The 15,368-nt window shown below is 34.0% G+C and overlaps 1 protein-coding gene across 8 annotated transcripts in view; it reads right to left on the bottom strand.

Annotated features, from left to right (window-relative positions):
• The window catches only part of LOC107521033 (sodium channel protein type 1 subunit alpha), a 121,988-nt gene that overhangs the window by 88,185 nt on the left and 18,435 nt on the right, over window positions 1-15,368 (bottom strand). For 4 of the 8 annotated variants that reach the window (XM_036236639.1, XM_036236645.1, XM_036236641.1 and 1 more), the window contains exon 1: window positions 14,846-15,110. The exons of the other annotated variants lie outside the window; for them this stretch is intronic. The gene's annotated coding sequence lies outside the window, so the exon portion shown is untranslated. Of the gene's footprint in view, window positions 1-14,845; window positions 15,111-15,368 lie in introns of those variants that run through there. 8 annotated transcript variants of the gene reach the window in all.

Genomic DNA, 15,368 nt, shown 5'->3' with positions numbered 1-15,368 from the left:
TCTGCCCAACTTTACTGATCTGTTTAGACACTTTAATAGGAAAATGGTAATAAGAACAGCATAAAGTAGATGCCTGACTTTTGCATACATCTCCTTTAGTACAAATTACTGATAGGATATCTTTTTTTTTTAGCCTGTGTTTTTGTATAAATCAAAAATTTAACTTTTTTAAAAAAAAGATTGAAACAATAAAATTCACCTTTACATGTAAAAATATTCTATGATCCTTCTATTCTTCCTGTAATTAATTAGAAACAACAAATGCTTATTGACTTTCTGTTAAACACAAGGGCCTTGTTGATTCCACCAACTTGTGACTAACTAGTGTTCCCATCTTCTTATTTGTATAATTTTTCTTGATTTAAAATATACTACACTTGGGCTGAACTTTACACACTAGAGTCTATCTTGCCTAAATGAACCAATTTCTAAAATTTTCAAGGTTATTCTGTTTCCTATTCCTATACCCCTCAGAGCTATTAATATAATTTACTATATGTCACTTAAATTTATATTCTCATTGTAGCCATTGAGGTCAGTAAAAAGTTATTAAACAGTAATAGTCTCCATTGATTTTAGTAGAGTATAATTAATATTTTTCTCCAGGATATCAAAAAAAAAAAATCACTTTTAACCTTCTGGATTTGCTTGAACATTACTCTAACAGCAAAATGACATAGACCCAATATTTATAGGAAATCATGTTCAGACTTATTCTTAAGGTTCCAAGAATCTATAATGCCCATTTGAGCTTTTATTCATATGGAATATATTGCTTACACACATGCATATCATAATCTTTTTAAAAATTATATATGGTAGTATTTAATAAAACATAGTTCTTTCACAGAAGACTTTAGATAGTCAGTGAGTATCATAACCATCATCAGACACTGAAATTTCAGCCTCTTTCATGTGGTGGTCCTTCATAATTCCAATATAAAAGTTGGAAATCAATTATGAATGATTGTGTACAGATAATGCAAAAACCTCACTGAAGCACAGATAAGTGACATCTATTATTTTTGTTTTGATAAATATGACTTTTTACTGACACAGAAGAAAATTAAATTGGTCTGACACAATTTCTATGCACAACAAAGTGTTTTTTTTAATCTGTACTATTCTAGGTGACTATCAATTTTAATATATGTGTGATTTTTGTTTTATTTTTTTGTTTTCTTAAAGATATTTCAAAATATTGAGTTAAGATGAAGGTTTTAAAGTTTTTCACTTTTCTCAAAGACAGATCTTCAAATCTACCCTTGCATGTAGTTTACCACTAGAACAAAACACTGTGTTTTCACCATTACTGATAGAAATCTAAAAAATATTATATGCTTTTTCTGTATCCCTACTTAATAGTTTACAAATATGTGGTAATTATACTTTGCTTCTACTTTTAAGTTCTACTCTCCACTTCTTGCCAGAAGGAATGCCTGATTCTAGAATTCTCCATCTCTACTTTAACCTATAGTCCCTATTAATTTGCTTTTACCGAATGATAGGGTTTGAAAGAGCTGTTTTTAATAGGGGTCTATTAAAAATTATATGAAACGCCACCTATACTTCAACTTGAAGGAAGGGATATGAAAAGATATTTAGATGTTCAAATTCTTGATTTTAGGTTGTGTTCTAGAGACTTGGAGAATTAGAACACTTATATCCATATAAATGAAGTTCATTGTGAAACTATTTGTGTGTCACTTGCATTGTTTGGATTTAGTTTTCTTCTTAATTGCATATATAACAATTCACAAAAAGAAATATATGTATCTGTATTTGGTCGTTCTTTAGAAAATGGTAAATATTTTCACTTTTAGAAGATGCTAGAGTCAAGAAACTTGTAGCCTCGCCGTTACTGTTTTTCATTGTTCTAAAAATCTTTAAGCTACAATAGCTATTTGTGAGTTAAAAAAAAATCAGTCATAAAATTTTAAAAACTTTTTTTTTTTTTTACCTAGGCTAGCAACAGTCCTAATGTAAATTAGGGTTCTGGCAATAGAAGTGAAAACAAAGTCACAATTAACAAATGCTTTTGTGAACTATAGATCTCACGTATCTTAAAACTTTAATATACAGAGTTATGCTTAATTGAAACTTTTATTAAAATAAACATCATATAATTGACCATGTGAAAATAGTTTAAATATATCTCATTTGCTTACTTTGGCCAAAACAATCAATCCTTACAAAATCTGTTATATGGATAATTCAATATGAAACCAAGCATTTGAATTGGAAATAGGATGGACGACGCTATGTTTGGTCAATGAATGCCTCATTTTTATTTCTGAGAACACTAGACTATTTCATATTCACTGGCGAAAAAACTATTTGCATGAAGCCAGAAAAAAAGATGATATGTCAAGCCTGTGTAATTATTTTTCATAGATAGTGATATGAAATTAAGGTTTTACCACTATAAATTGAGGAACTTGAAAATCAATAATATTAACTAAATGAAAGAACTTGTAGCAATGGGTACCAGTCTGAGATCCAACGAGGTGACAGAAACCATGTGTTGATCTAAATACAAAAGTTTAACATGAAGGATTTTTAAGTTATGATAGGAGAATAACTACAAAGATGCAAGAAAAGTCTAAAGGGTATCCTAGGGCTGAAGTATAGCGCCCAAAGGAAGATAAACATGGAAGCATTCTCCTTCACAAGGCTTGGGTTCAGACCTTGTTGGGAAAGTTATTGTTGAAGCCACCTTACTGTTTGGCAGATAATTTGTGAGATGCCCACGTCAGAGATGGGCAACAACTGTCAGCCAAGGCACAGGTTAGCCAAGGTTGGTGGTGGGCCTTCAGGAGGAGTGAGGCATTGCTTTGGGCATACACATGTCCAGAAATATGTGGGGCCTGTGTTGTGAGGGCTGTAGCAAAGTGGTCACTGGGCCCTTATTAGGGCTATGAAATCACCAGTGGACCGCCCCAACTGGGCACGTGGTTGGAGAAGAATATCACCAGGTGTCTCCACACACACATGTCTAACAGACCATGCACCAGAAGCAAGTAAAATCAAAATGTAGCATTTAGAACCCGGAAGAGAAAGTCCTTCCTAGTGCAATGTCCCTTCAGTGCCCTCTTTAAGTATTTGTCCTGTAAAAGACAACTGCTTAAGGAGCCCAATGTATTATTGCTGGTAAAGTACTAAAGTGTGATTGGAGCGGAGAGACAGTTAATTTGTAGCTGGCATGTCTTGTACAATGAATATTGTTACTTATAATTGTTTTTATCTCAGGCCATACTTTTTAAGAGCTACATATATTTCATTTATTTTCATCAATCGGATGCTTACTACTTTGTGAACCCCTTAACTACTTTTACAGGCCAATGTGGAGCCAAATTTGCTGTCATATGGACTGTTAATCCCTTCATCCACTGATACTTCTCCAAAACAAACAGCAAGTCATCTTTAAATTCCCATAAGGATTTATCTGCAACTCTCACATTACCTGCCAACTTCTACCTACCATTATGTATACTTTTGAATATGTCTCATAATTCATAAGCACCCCAAGAGTGGCATTCATCTTTGCATTCTTCACTATACCATGAAGAGTGCTTTATTCATGAGAGACACGCAATAAAAAGTTGCTGAATTAATCAATAAAATAATTGGAATAACAACACTATCTCTTAAGAGTGAGAGGTGCAAAGCAGAATAGTTCAAAATTCAACAGCTGTAACAAAAATCAAAAGTGAAAATAATAGAACATGAACATAGTAAAGGACACTGTATGACGAAATGGATACAATCTAATGGAAGGTCTCGATTTTATAGCAACCAAATAGTTTTTTAATATTTAGACATTATATATATATATATATACACACACACACACACACACACACACACACACACACACACACGTATATATATAAACACACAGAGTAAGCAGCAATGGTTCCTATTCTGATTCACTCTTGAATAAATAAGAAGAAAACACAATTTTGACAAGAATTTTTATCAATTAAGCTTTGATTAGCAACTAATAAAACATTGGTTGATTCCTTTTAAAAAAGATGATATGACACTTCAATGAGAAAATAAATTTTTCAACAATTGGTGCTGGAAAAAATAGATATCCATATGCGAAAGGAAGAATTTGGAATTATGCATAAGACCATACAAAAATTAATTCAAAATGGATCATAGATGTAAATATTAAAGCTAAGACTATAAATTTTTTTAAAAATATGAGTAATTTTCCATGATCTTAGATTAGGTAATGATTTCTTAGATATTGCACCAAAAGCACACAAAAAAAGATCAAAGAAAAAAACTAAATTGGACTTCATAAAAGATTATTTGTAGTTCAAATGGCAATACCAAGAAAGTAAAGAGAACCCACAGAATGGGAGAAATTATTTGCATATCATATGCCTGATAAGGGATTGTATGCAGAATATATTTTTAAAAACCTTTCATAAATCAATAATAAAATGAGAAAAACAATTAAAAAGAGGATTTGAATAGACATTAGTCCAAAAAAGATATATAAATAACCAATAACCACATTGGAAGATACTCAGTATCACTAGCCATGAGGCAAATGCAAATTAAAACCACAATGAGATACTATGTCACACCCACTAGGATAACAATAATAATAAAAAAAAGATAATAACAAGTGTTGTTGAGGATGTAAAGAAATTAGAGCCCACATATATTGCTGGTGGAAATGTAAAATGGTACAGCCACTTTGGGAAAATACTTGGGCAGTTTCTCACAATGTTAAACGTAGGTATATTACTTGACTCAATATATTTGTTCCTAGGTACCTAGCCAAGGAAAGTGAAAACATGCATGCTCATAAAAATTTCTGTGGGAATACTCATAGAAGCTTTATTTATAAACAAAGTATTTATCAAAAAGTAGAAATTACCCAAATTTCTATTAGTTGGTGAATGAATAAACAAAGTGGGTTATAGCCATACAATGGAATATTACTGGACAATTAAAAATACTAAAGTACTGATACATGCTGCAACATTGAACCTCAAAGATATGCTAAGTGAAAGAAGCAAGACACAAAAAATGATATATTGCATAATTCCATTCATATGAAATACCAAAAGACAAATGTACAGAGACAGAAAGTGAACGATGATGGCTAGGGCTGAGAATGGAAGGGGGAGTGACTGCAAATGAGCATTAGGATTCTTTTCAGCTTAATGGAAATGTTCTAAAATAGAGTTGTAGTGATGGTTATAAAACTGTAAATATATTGAAAAGCACTGAACTATAAAAGCAGCTAACACCACAATGATAATCATGTAAGCAGTGGTAATTATTTGATTCCTTTCCTTGATTTTGTGACTCAGAATACTTTGATCCTTTCTTTATCCATTACTCTTCTTCAGATTTCAAGAAGTTGAGAATTTTATAGAAACATTGAATGAAGTCAAGAATGATTGTGATGTTGGGTATCATAATAGAGAAAAATCTTTGTTCCAAATTTAAGTCAGAATTTTAAATCCTCTTATGACCAATCAAGGCACAGTACTGATTTTGCATTGAAACTAGTACATATAAATAAGAATTTTGATTTCTTCAGATCAGTAATATTCAGATATTTTGTTTATGTGGGTTAAGTTTATTGATATTTATTATATTAGAAATTAAAATAGAAAATCATGAAAATATTTATTAATTAGTTTATAACTAACACTAACCAATAACATGTTAAGAAAATATCTTAGGTAAAAAATAATGACCCTTAAAAATATGCTGAGTTATTTTATTTTTATTTCATTATTTAAATTATTTTTTTAAGCCAAATGTCTTTAATATATGGCTTGATGTCTAAATTCTTAAATCTGCTTCTGCATTCAATTTGTTATGATTTACATTTGATGAAGAAAATTTGGTCTCACATAGACATGTAGTTGGAAAAATTTAATAGTTTTTTAACATAACTGGGAATAGTCTTTGATAGTCTACCAAAACTAGACAAGTAGAATCTGAAACCATATCAATAAACTTGTACTTTGCTACACATTGGTTTATCTTGCACTTTGAATGGATCCATTATCCATTATCCATGCATGATTTTATATCATTATCCATTGCTCATTTCTAAAATACTGTTGACTGAGTTATTCAGACCTTTGAAATGTTGAAACATTTCATTATTCATCTGTTAACATACCACTAATCACATCAGAAAATTCTTTAAGTTTTGAGAAGCTGTTGAACACATAGTGGCAAATACAAATTTTCCAAAATTCTAAATTTTCTCTTAAAATGTTCCAATGCTGTCATTGGTAACAAATATTGTCAATTACTTTTCTTGAAATGGCAGACTCACTTCATTCATTTTCAAAAAATCACCTGCCAAAAAAACAAGTTTGAATAACCATAATTTGTCAGTCATTTTTTTAAGTAAAAGTGGTGTTCCATAGAAAAAAGCGTCTTGCTCAGCTTGTAACTCAAATAATTGCACAAGTATTTTTAAAGAATCAACCTTCATCCTACTTTGGCATGCAACAGATGTTCTTGATGTGTACTACCTATTTCAATACAGAGAATATTAAAATATGCATACTGCATGTCTAGATGAAATAGAATTAATACTCTTTACTGCTTCATTAAAGACATTTCTTTAATAAAAATGGCTTTTAATTTTATTTATTTACTTATTTTTACTGGGAGTGAATAGTAGTGAAGAATACAATGACTACTAGTACAGTTTGGTGCCATTGTCGTGATAAGTATTAAGGCTAGGAGTTACTTGTTCTTACCCTGTAAGTACAAATGTCAACAGTAAAAAAGGTAAAAAATGTTTTTGTATTATTATGAAATTATGTCTATTATTATGGACTCTGTAAAAGGTTCCAAAGGAACTCAAGGGGGTCTGTGAATCACACTTTAAAAATAGCTACTGAAATCACGAATTTTTCTATTTTCTGTATTATATTCTACACGCAACAAAGACTATGAACATACTTGGGATGCAGTTGTGGAATTATTTTTATATAACCTACTGAATGGAGGGAGGGTTACAAATGAAATGCAAAAACAGAGGGTAAAACAAAATGTCTAGGAATGAAAAAAAAGAAAAAAAGAGAGAGAGTAAAGGAGAGTAAGGTACAGTTTGGCCCCAGAGAAGAGAGAGCTAAGATGCTATTTGTTATTCCATGAAGAGTTTTATGGAAATCGCCCTTATTTTCCTTTTCTTTGTTTATATATTTCTATTTAACTTCATTAAGTTCAAAATCCCTTTTTTTGGGTTTCTTCAAAAGGCACTCTTGTCTTTTTCATACAAGTTAACCTATAATCCTCAAAATGCCTTAAAATACGGCATTGGAATCTTCCAGACTCCTCAAATCCCCTAGACCCTGAAATGCCAAAGCCCTGGTAGCACTGAAATTATGGTATCTAGACCAAATACTGTCTGCTGCCTCTTAGGGTTTGTCCCAATGCACTGACATACATAGTCCAAAATACCAGTGGCCTTTTAAATGGCATATCACATTCCAGGGTAATATCAAACTGCTGCCTGGCAGCATTTGTCAAGTCTTAAAGTAACTCTAGGATTTTGAAATCCACTGAATTTCTTAGATTGAAATATTTTATGTAACAATTCTCTTAATTTTCCCTTTCCTATGAATATATAATTAGAAATGCTGAGATCTGGATTCTTTTCTTTATTCAATATTTCTTCATTTTTAAATTATTAATAATTATTTAAAATAATTTAGATATTATTATCTAAGACTTGTCATTAACCATCTATTCTCCTTCACATAGATTCCTCCCCTGCACTCTCAACACAAATAATTTCACATCTGCAAATGTAGCATGAACTAATAATTACCTTTACTGCTCTACTTTGCCTCTTCTGGCTCAATAGTATATACTGTTAGTTGACTCTTGTCATCATTCCATTTGATAATTATGGTAATCTTATAACTTGATTTTTCCAATTTGATGAGTTTTATTATAAGTAGTTTTCAAAGTTATATACATACTTTGTTTTTTAGTGCTTTCAATCTGAGGTCAATTTTTACTAAAACAATTTGTTGCAAATAGCAGAGACTGGATGAATAAAAAATTCCTTTCCTAAAATTCTGCTGAATTCTAAAGGGATAAGTTAGATTATTAAATTACACAATTTTCTGGTTAACACACTTTTGACATTTTTAAATTAACTTTATTAGAAACTTCCCAGAGCTTATCTATTGTTACAAAATTTTCAAAATACACAATTTTATTATAGAGGGTTTTTGAGATGATAAAATATTCAAACATTCAACTATTTCCTCAATAACTTTGAGTTTACTATTTTGATTAGAAATAAAGCAAATATTTGCACACAAAAGTTCACTTTGCAGAAACCATCAAAAAGTCCAAAGATGTCTAATTCCATTTGACAATAATCTTTGTTAATTTATATTTATATTTTTAAAGCAATATATGCTTATTTCAGATTAATATATCAGTATATATTAATACTGATAATTTTGCTTATGTGGAATTATTGTGGTCATGTTATCATCTTTCTTCTTTGTTTTCTTTTTGCTTTATGTAATTAACATATATTACTTTTATTATAAAAAATAAGATGTAATATTCTATTTTTGAAAAAGAATTTATAAAGAAGAAAATAGAAATTGCAATCCTATAAACCAGAGATAACTATCACATTTTTTCCAGGTTTTTTTCCTAAGCAAATACACTTTTAAAAAAATTTTTCTGTTTTTCACTGAGATCATACTAGATATATATGTCTACATGGCACTTTTTAATGTATCATTATATCCTGAGCAATTTGGCATAAAAGAAAATGTGTCCTGAAACATTATGTTTAATGGCTTTATAACATCTCATTATTTGCATCAACCATGATTTGCTTAATGATTCTTCTAACTCTGCTTACATGGACTATTTTCAATTTTATCTAGGTGGAATTACTCTTCCTGAACAGGGAAATAGTTTAGTGGTACTATCAATCGAGGAGCCCAGTTCATCCTTAAAAGGGATCAGAATTATAATACAAACTTGACCAACCAGATGCTCACTTTCTAGAATTTTAGTCTTAAACCTGAATGCCAAGAAGAAAAAAAAAGCACCTGAAAGCAGTCGAACTGAATCATTCCAAGAGATAATGGCACCTTGTAGAAACCACCAAAAAGTCTGGGCTATGTGACCATCACATCTGTTTTTATCTTTGTCATTTCCAATGTCTAGATTTTAGCTACCCTTCTATTCTGTGAGCTATAATGACTTTCCAAGCATTACTTTTATACTTAAACTAACCTGACTGTTTCAGTTCTTTATTGAAACACTTTGAAATTAATTTACTTATAAATTCCTCATGAATACCCAATGTTTTATATCTTTTTGTCATTTTTCTCATTGAAACAAATATGAGCCTTAGCTTAGTAAAGTTATCATAGATTATAAATATAAACATGACATAGGCATACAAGTAGATTCTTTGTCACCATTTTACTTCTGCCCACTTTGTTATTCATTATGTATCTTTCAATGCGATCCTAATTAATTGCCTTTATTGGACTATTAACAAACACACAGACAACCAACTCTGTAGTATCCAGCAGGAGGAAGGAATGAATAATGAAAATGCACCATTGCCATAATCAGAACAATGACAACAACAACAACGATTTTATTAACAACAAAAGATGACTTAGTTTAAATCTTGGCTCATTATTTTAGCAGTCATAAGTGTAGCCAAAGACAACTGTTACGGGCTGAATTGTGACCCTTTCAAAATTCATATGTTGAAGCCCTAAAACCTAATATCTCCGAATGTGACTGTTTTTGATGATAAGGCCCCTTAAAGAGGTGATTAAAGTAAAATGAACCCCTATACAAAGAGGAAATTTGGACACAAAAAATTGTTCAAAGGTATGCATACACACCGAGAGGAAAAAATCATGTGAAGACATAGTGAGAAGGTTGCCATAGGCAAGTCAAGAAATGAGGCTTCCAAAAACAAACAAACAAACAAATAAATACACAAACATGCTAACTCCTTGATCTTGGACTTTTAGCCTCTGTTGCTTAAACTATCCAGTTTGCAGTATTTTATTATGGTAGCCCCAGCAAGCTAATGCAAAAATCAACCCTATATAAATGGAATTCCACTATCTTAAGTTCAATGATGTTTACGAAAAAAAAAAAAAAAACAGACTAGGAATGTATATTACAAAGAACATGGATAATGTTTGTATAAGTTGGGAAAGCATGTGCAATACAGTAGAACTTGTTCTTAGAAATAACTAGTAATCTGTATCTGTCTCCAAAAATATTAGCTCATTACTGAACTGTACATTCTTCTCTTCTTACATTTCCAGTACAGCCATAAATAAATATGCTTTCAAATATAAGAAAATTTTGACATGAAGCTTGGTCAAAAAAGTGTCGAACAAATAAGGGCATATGGGTCAATTTTCTCATACTTTGCAGTTATGTGAAAAGAAAAAAGAAAAAAAAGTTATGTGGATTTTCAAGCAGGGAGCATCTCACTGCTCTTTTTATAAAAATAAAATAGTTGTCCCAAGCACCTAGTGTGTGCAATTACCGCTAACAGTAATATGCTAAAACATAGATGTACATAAACATGGTATGGCCAAGAAGATTAACAAGACAACTCAATGGGAGAAAGAACCGTCTTTACAGTAAATAGTACTGGGAAAACTGGATATCAACATGCAAGAGAATGAAGCTGGACCCCTACTTCACATTATACATAAAAACTGACTCGAAACAGATCATAGACCTAAATGTAAGAGCTAACACTATAAAACTTGTAGAAAAAAGATAAAAGGAAATTTTGGTGGCCTTGGATTAGACAATGGTTTCTTATACATGATATCAAAAGCACAAGTACTGAAGGAAAAAATTAAAGCCAAATATTATAGCCACTTCATCAAAATTAAAGCCAAGGTTGTAGATGGATCAGCAAAAGGCGGGAGAGTCATTTGAGAGGGCAAGGACTTTTAACCACCTATGGAGATAAAATAAGAACCACAGTCCATTCTAAGTTAGAAAAAAAAGCTCACATTTGCTTGAGAGAAACTACAATGTTGGCAAGTAACTGAGAGTTTGTAGGAGCAAATAGTCAGAAAATATAAAAAGAAACCATTAGAATGTGAATTTTAAAGAAACAGAAATATCACGACCAAAGGTTTAATGTAAATAAAAATGTAAATTAATGTTTATGTTTTATCGTGTTACTTTGAAATCACATTAATAGTAATTAATTTGCAAAAAATGATTTGTTCAACCACCTGTGAGAACCCACAGTTCCCTGACCACTCTGAGGGGATGTACAGAATGGTTGCTACCCTAATGTCTTCAGCCTGCACCTCCTCAGTTTAGTCATTTGAGGAAAAAGTCCTTAGTACAAGCAAGACCAACTGCGTCATCGGAGCTCTTTTGTTTTATCTCATAGTTTGTAACGATCTAACTAATAATTTTATTGAAACGGTGTCTTTCAGAAGTCTTTTTAACACTTTTGAGCCAATTTCACTGTATTCTAGGCAGTATAACATTTTTCACAGAACTTTGCAAATTGTTAAAACTTTTTTTTGCATGTGAAATGATTTGTTTATTTATTTATTTTTTACCTAGTAACTTGTCACCATTAAATACAAGACCTAAAGCTCCTTGATTTGTGTTTCATAAAAGCCAAGGACCAATAGAGCCCTAAGTACACTTGCCAAGACTCCACAGATCAGGCTGATGACCCGTGTGGCCCATTTCCTTCCATTTCTTCTGTTCTCATGATCACTCACAAGGTAAGTGCCATTCCTTACACCTGCGAGACACTGTTCCCTTTGAGGCCTTTGTGTTTTCTCCCTTTTCTCTGCCCAGAATGCTCTTCTCTCACCTCATTCAGATAAAAATCGCTTCGTGCGCCTCCTTAATGTCATTTTCTCTCTGCATGCCCCTCGTGCTCTATCCCCTTACCTTTCTATATTTTCTGAAAAACATTTGTAAAGTGCTGTTCAGATAGTAACTGGCACAGAACAAATGTTATGTGTCTTTGTCAAATAAAATAATTAATAAATGGGAGTCTAGAGACATAGTCAAAAGATAAAGCTGGAAAATCATAGTTTGGGGAAATTTGGCTTATTTTCTGACCACAATTGCTCGCAAAGTGAATCTCTTCCCCAACTCTACCTTATACCAGCATAATCTAAACTGGGTCCTGAAACATGCTTAATTGACCAATCAGAATTTCAAAGGGAAGTGATTATTTCACAGTCACAGCCCCATGGACCCTGAGTTGAAGAGTGCAAGAGCTTCTATCACTGATTCTTACTCTCTCTCCTTCCTCCTCTACAGTCATCTTTCTCCTCTCCTCCCCACTCCAAGGTAGCCCAGAGATCAGGTCTTGCATTCTTGGTATTCACAGGCAGGAAATAAGGGGTTTGGCTTCTCCAGCTATTTAGCAGGAAAATACCTGGTATGGGCCCCCAGGCTCAGTTTTGGAGGAATGCTTTTATGTCTCAAGTTCATAGCACATAAATCCATGAGGACTGCCTGGTCTGGGAGGTATGAGGGGTAACTCTGAACTAGCCCCGGATTTTTTCTTTCCTTTTCTGTAAGCCCCAGAGAGGTGCTCTTATGCTTGACCCCTCTCTGAATCTCTGAGTTCCCAGATAGTGCTCTCAAACAGGGAGATTCCGGAGTTTTCATTTCCTGTGTTGGTGGCCCCATAGAGTTTACTTCCAGGTCTCTTGTCTGTCTCTTCACCCTGGTATATCTGGTTGGTAATGCAGAATCCTGGCTGAGATCCCCAGTGTCTTCTTGGATATTGTATAATTAATTAGGCTTCCAGTTGTACCTTTCCCTCCCTTCCCATATATGGAGAAATCTTCTAGACCATGCCTTAAAGGGAAATTGCTCTAATAAAAGAGTCTCCAGACAGAAAATTTCACAGCCAGTGAGGGTCAAGTAAAAGGAGACTTTTAGTATTGGCAGCAAAATCTAACAAATTATTTTGTTGCCTGTATGAATCACTACCATACCCCACCACATGAACATTCTGGATACACTGGCCCCCCAAAGAGATATTTGGAAAAACAGACCAAAGATGTGAAGGGGAAAGAAAAAGGCCATCAAATGAGTTGCAGTGAGTTTAACGAAGCTAATTCCATTGCTGGGTTCACGTGATATAACCAGCCACTGTGCTCTGTTCCAGTGGTTTATAATGTTACCTCACCCTCTCCATGAAATTATTTTCCCGTAAATCTCTGTGGCCATCCATTCCTGTCTACACATTATGTTCCTAAAATAGATATCATCTAAAAATCTCTTCAAGGAGCTTTGTGAAGGAAGGCTTAAATTGCAACACCGCTCCTGGAAAAGGATGCAATGGCTTGAGAGCAATTACGAAAGTAACAGCCACAAAGGGGAGGTTTACAGGAGTTTTCACCATAGTTATTCTGCTTCCAAAGTGCACAGATGAGAGGAAAGAAAGTGTCAGACAGCCGGTGAACGTGCAGAAGCTCCAGGTTGCATCACCCTGGCATTCCAGGTATTGCAGCAAATAGGAAAGGTAAGCTGCTCACTGCTTCCAAAGCAGAAATCACCAACCACAGCATGGAATTTTCCTATTTCTGTTTGGCATCACCCTCTTGGGATGATTTAAAGTGCTTTATGAAGAAATATGTTCTGTTACTACACTAGCACATCAGAAACACCACGTGAACCTGTAAATCCATAGAAAAAGAAGCCACATTTTGTAAGTGTGATAGCAACAGCAATTTGCAAGTTTGCTACCACACCTCAGAAATATTTAGTCATCTGCACATATGGACAGAACAGTATCCTGTTTGCCTTTGATCGTTTCATCAGACACATGAAAAAGCACTTACTACTACTCTATTTGGACTGATATGTTAAAGAGGAGTGATAATTGTCAGTGAGAAACTGAAGGGAACAAAAAGAAATAGAAGTAAATGTGGATGGTGGTGGTGGTGGGGGGGGGGTCTTTAAACACATGCCTCAACACAGGTAGGTAGGAGAGAAGGAACCCATGGGAACAAAGACCTTTGAAAAGCCTCCTGTTCTCCCAGAGACATTTCTTGTGCCATTTGAAAAAAGCAAGACAGTTCACACTGGGAACCTTACGGCATCTGCAGTATCATTGCTTATGGTGACCTCTGTCTAATTAAAAGTAACTCAATATTTCCCATCTGGCATTCCATGGAAGAAGGAATTCTTGCCCTCTTCCCTCAGGCTCCTATTTTTAGCGTGGTTCAGTGGGAGTTAGGGGGAATAAATCATTGTCCCCTTCTCATCTAAGACATGAGGCATTTCTCCTCAAAAGTCCAGCCTCTGCCTGAGGAGGCTGAACATCCCTGTAATGCTAGGTTCCAGCAGCAGTCCCCCTGCCTTCTTTTCTTAACACTGAGATCCCATTTTTGCCTCCTCCCCCAGAACACTATGACCTCTATTCACAGCTAGCTAGTCCAGTTCTAAAGCATCAATGAAGGAGGGGGGGGGGGGCTTCAAAAGGAGACCTTGAACAGGATGAAGACAAGCAAAGGGAAGAACTGGCCAGGTTCCAATCTATTTCAGGCCACAGAATCCCATCTTGTATCAAAATGCTGAACTGAAAAACAAACCTGATTTTAGTTCGTGGAAGGTTGAGAGAGGAGGGGGGAAGGGAAGGGGAGGAGAAGGGGAGGAGAAGAGAGGGTGAGAGGGAGGAGGGGGACAGTTGGTCCGAATTCACAGACAAAAATGGACTTCCTGCTCTGCCCAAACTATATTTCCACTGGCTCTTTTTCCAAAAGGATAACTAGAATGAATATGCCTAACATAGCGACGAAACAACCAGATGGCTTACCTGATCAAAAGGAAAATTACCCATCTGCAATGAGGAACTGCATCTCCCAAAGACCAGATGATAACAACGTGCCTTCAGTTGCAATTGTCCAGATTCCTTCTTGTAAAAGGTGACCAACTATTTACAAGGGCTACAGTCTCACTGGGGCTGAACACACATATACGAACACACACACACGCACACATACACACATGCACCAGAGACCTCTGCAGTATCCTCTCGGCTTCATCCTCGCTTCACTCTATGGTACCTAATACAAATCAGCAAATAGCTTGTTTAAAAAAAAAAAAAAAAAAAGTCGCGGTAGCATCTTACATTATATCTCCATCTAGTGGCCAAACATTAAATATTTTCCCATCAGATGGATTTGTGTTCTTTCTCAGCCTCTTTTTTCTCAGTCTCCTTTCCCTTCTTCCTCTGGCTCTCTTATTATTGCTGCTTCTTGATTCCCCTTCACTCCCAATTGTTCTATCATACAAAACATTTAATTACTCACATATGAAAAGTTTAAAGCTAAATACAG

The sequence above is a fragment of the Rousettus aegyptiacus genome, unplaced genomic scaffold, assembly GCF_014176215.1.
Source record: "Rousettus aegyptiacus isolate mRouAeg1 unplaced genomic scaffold, mRouAeg1.p scaffold_m13_p_2, whole genome shotgun sequence".
NCBI classification, from domain to species: domain Eukaryota; kingdom Metazoa; phylum Chordata; class Mammalia; order Chiroptera; family Pteropodidae; genus Rousettus; species Rousettus aegyptiacus.
Note: the sequence above shows the minus strand (reverse complement) of the source record. Positions and strands in the feature narration are given on the sequence as shown.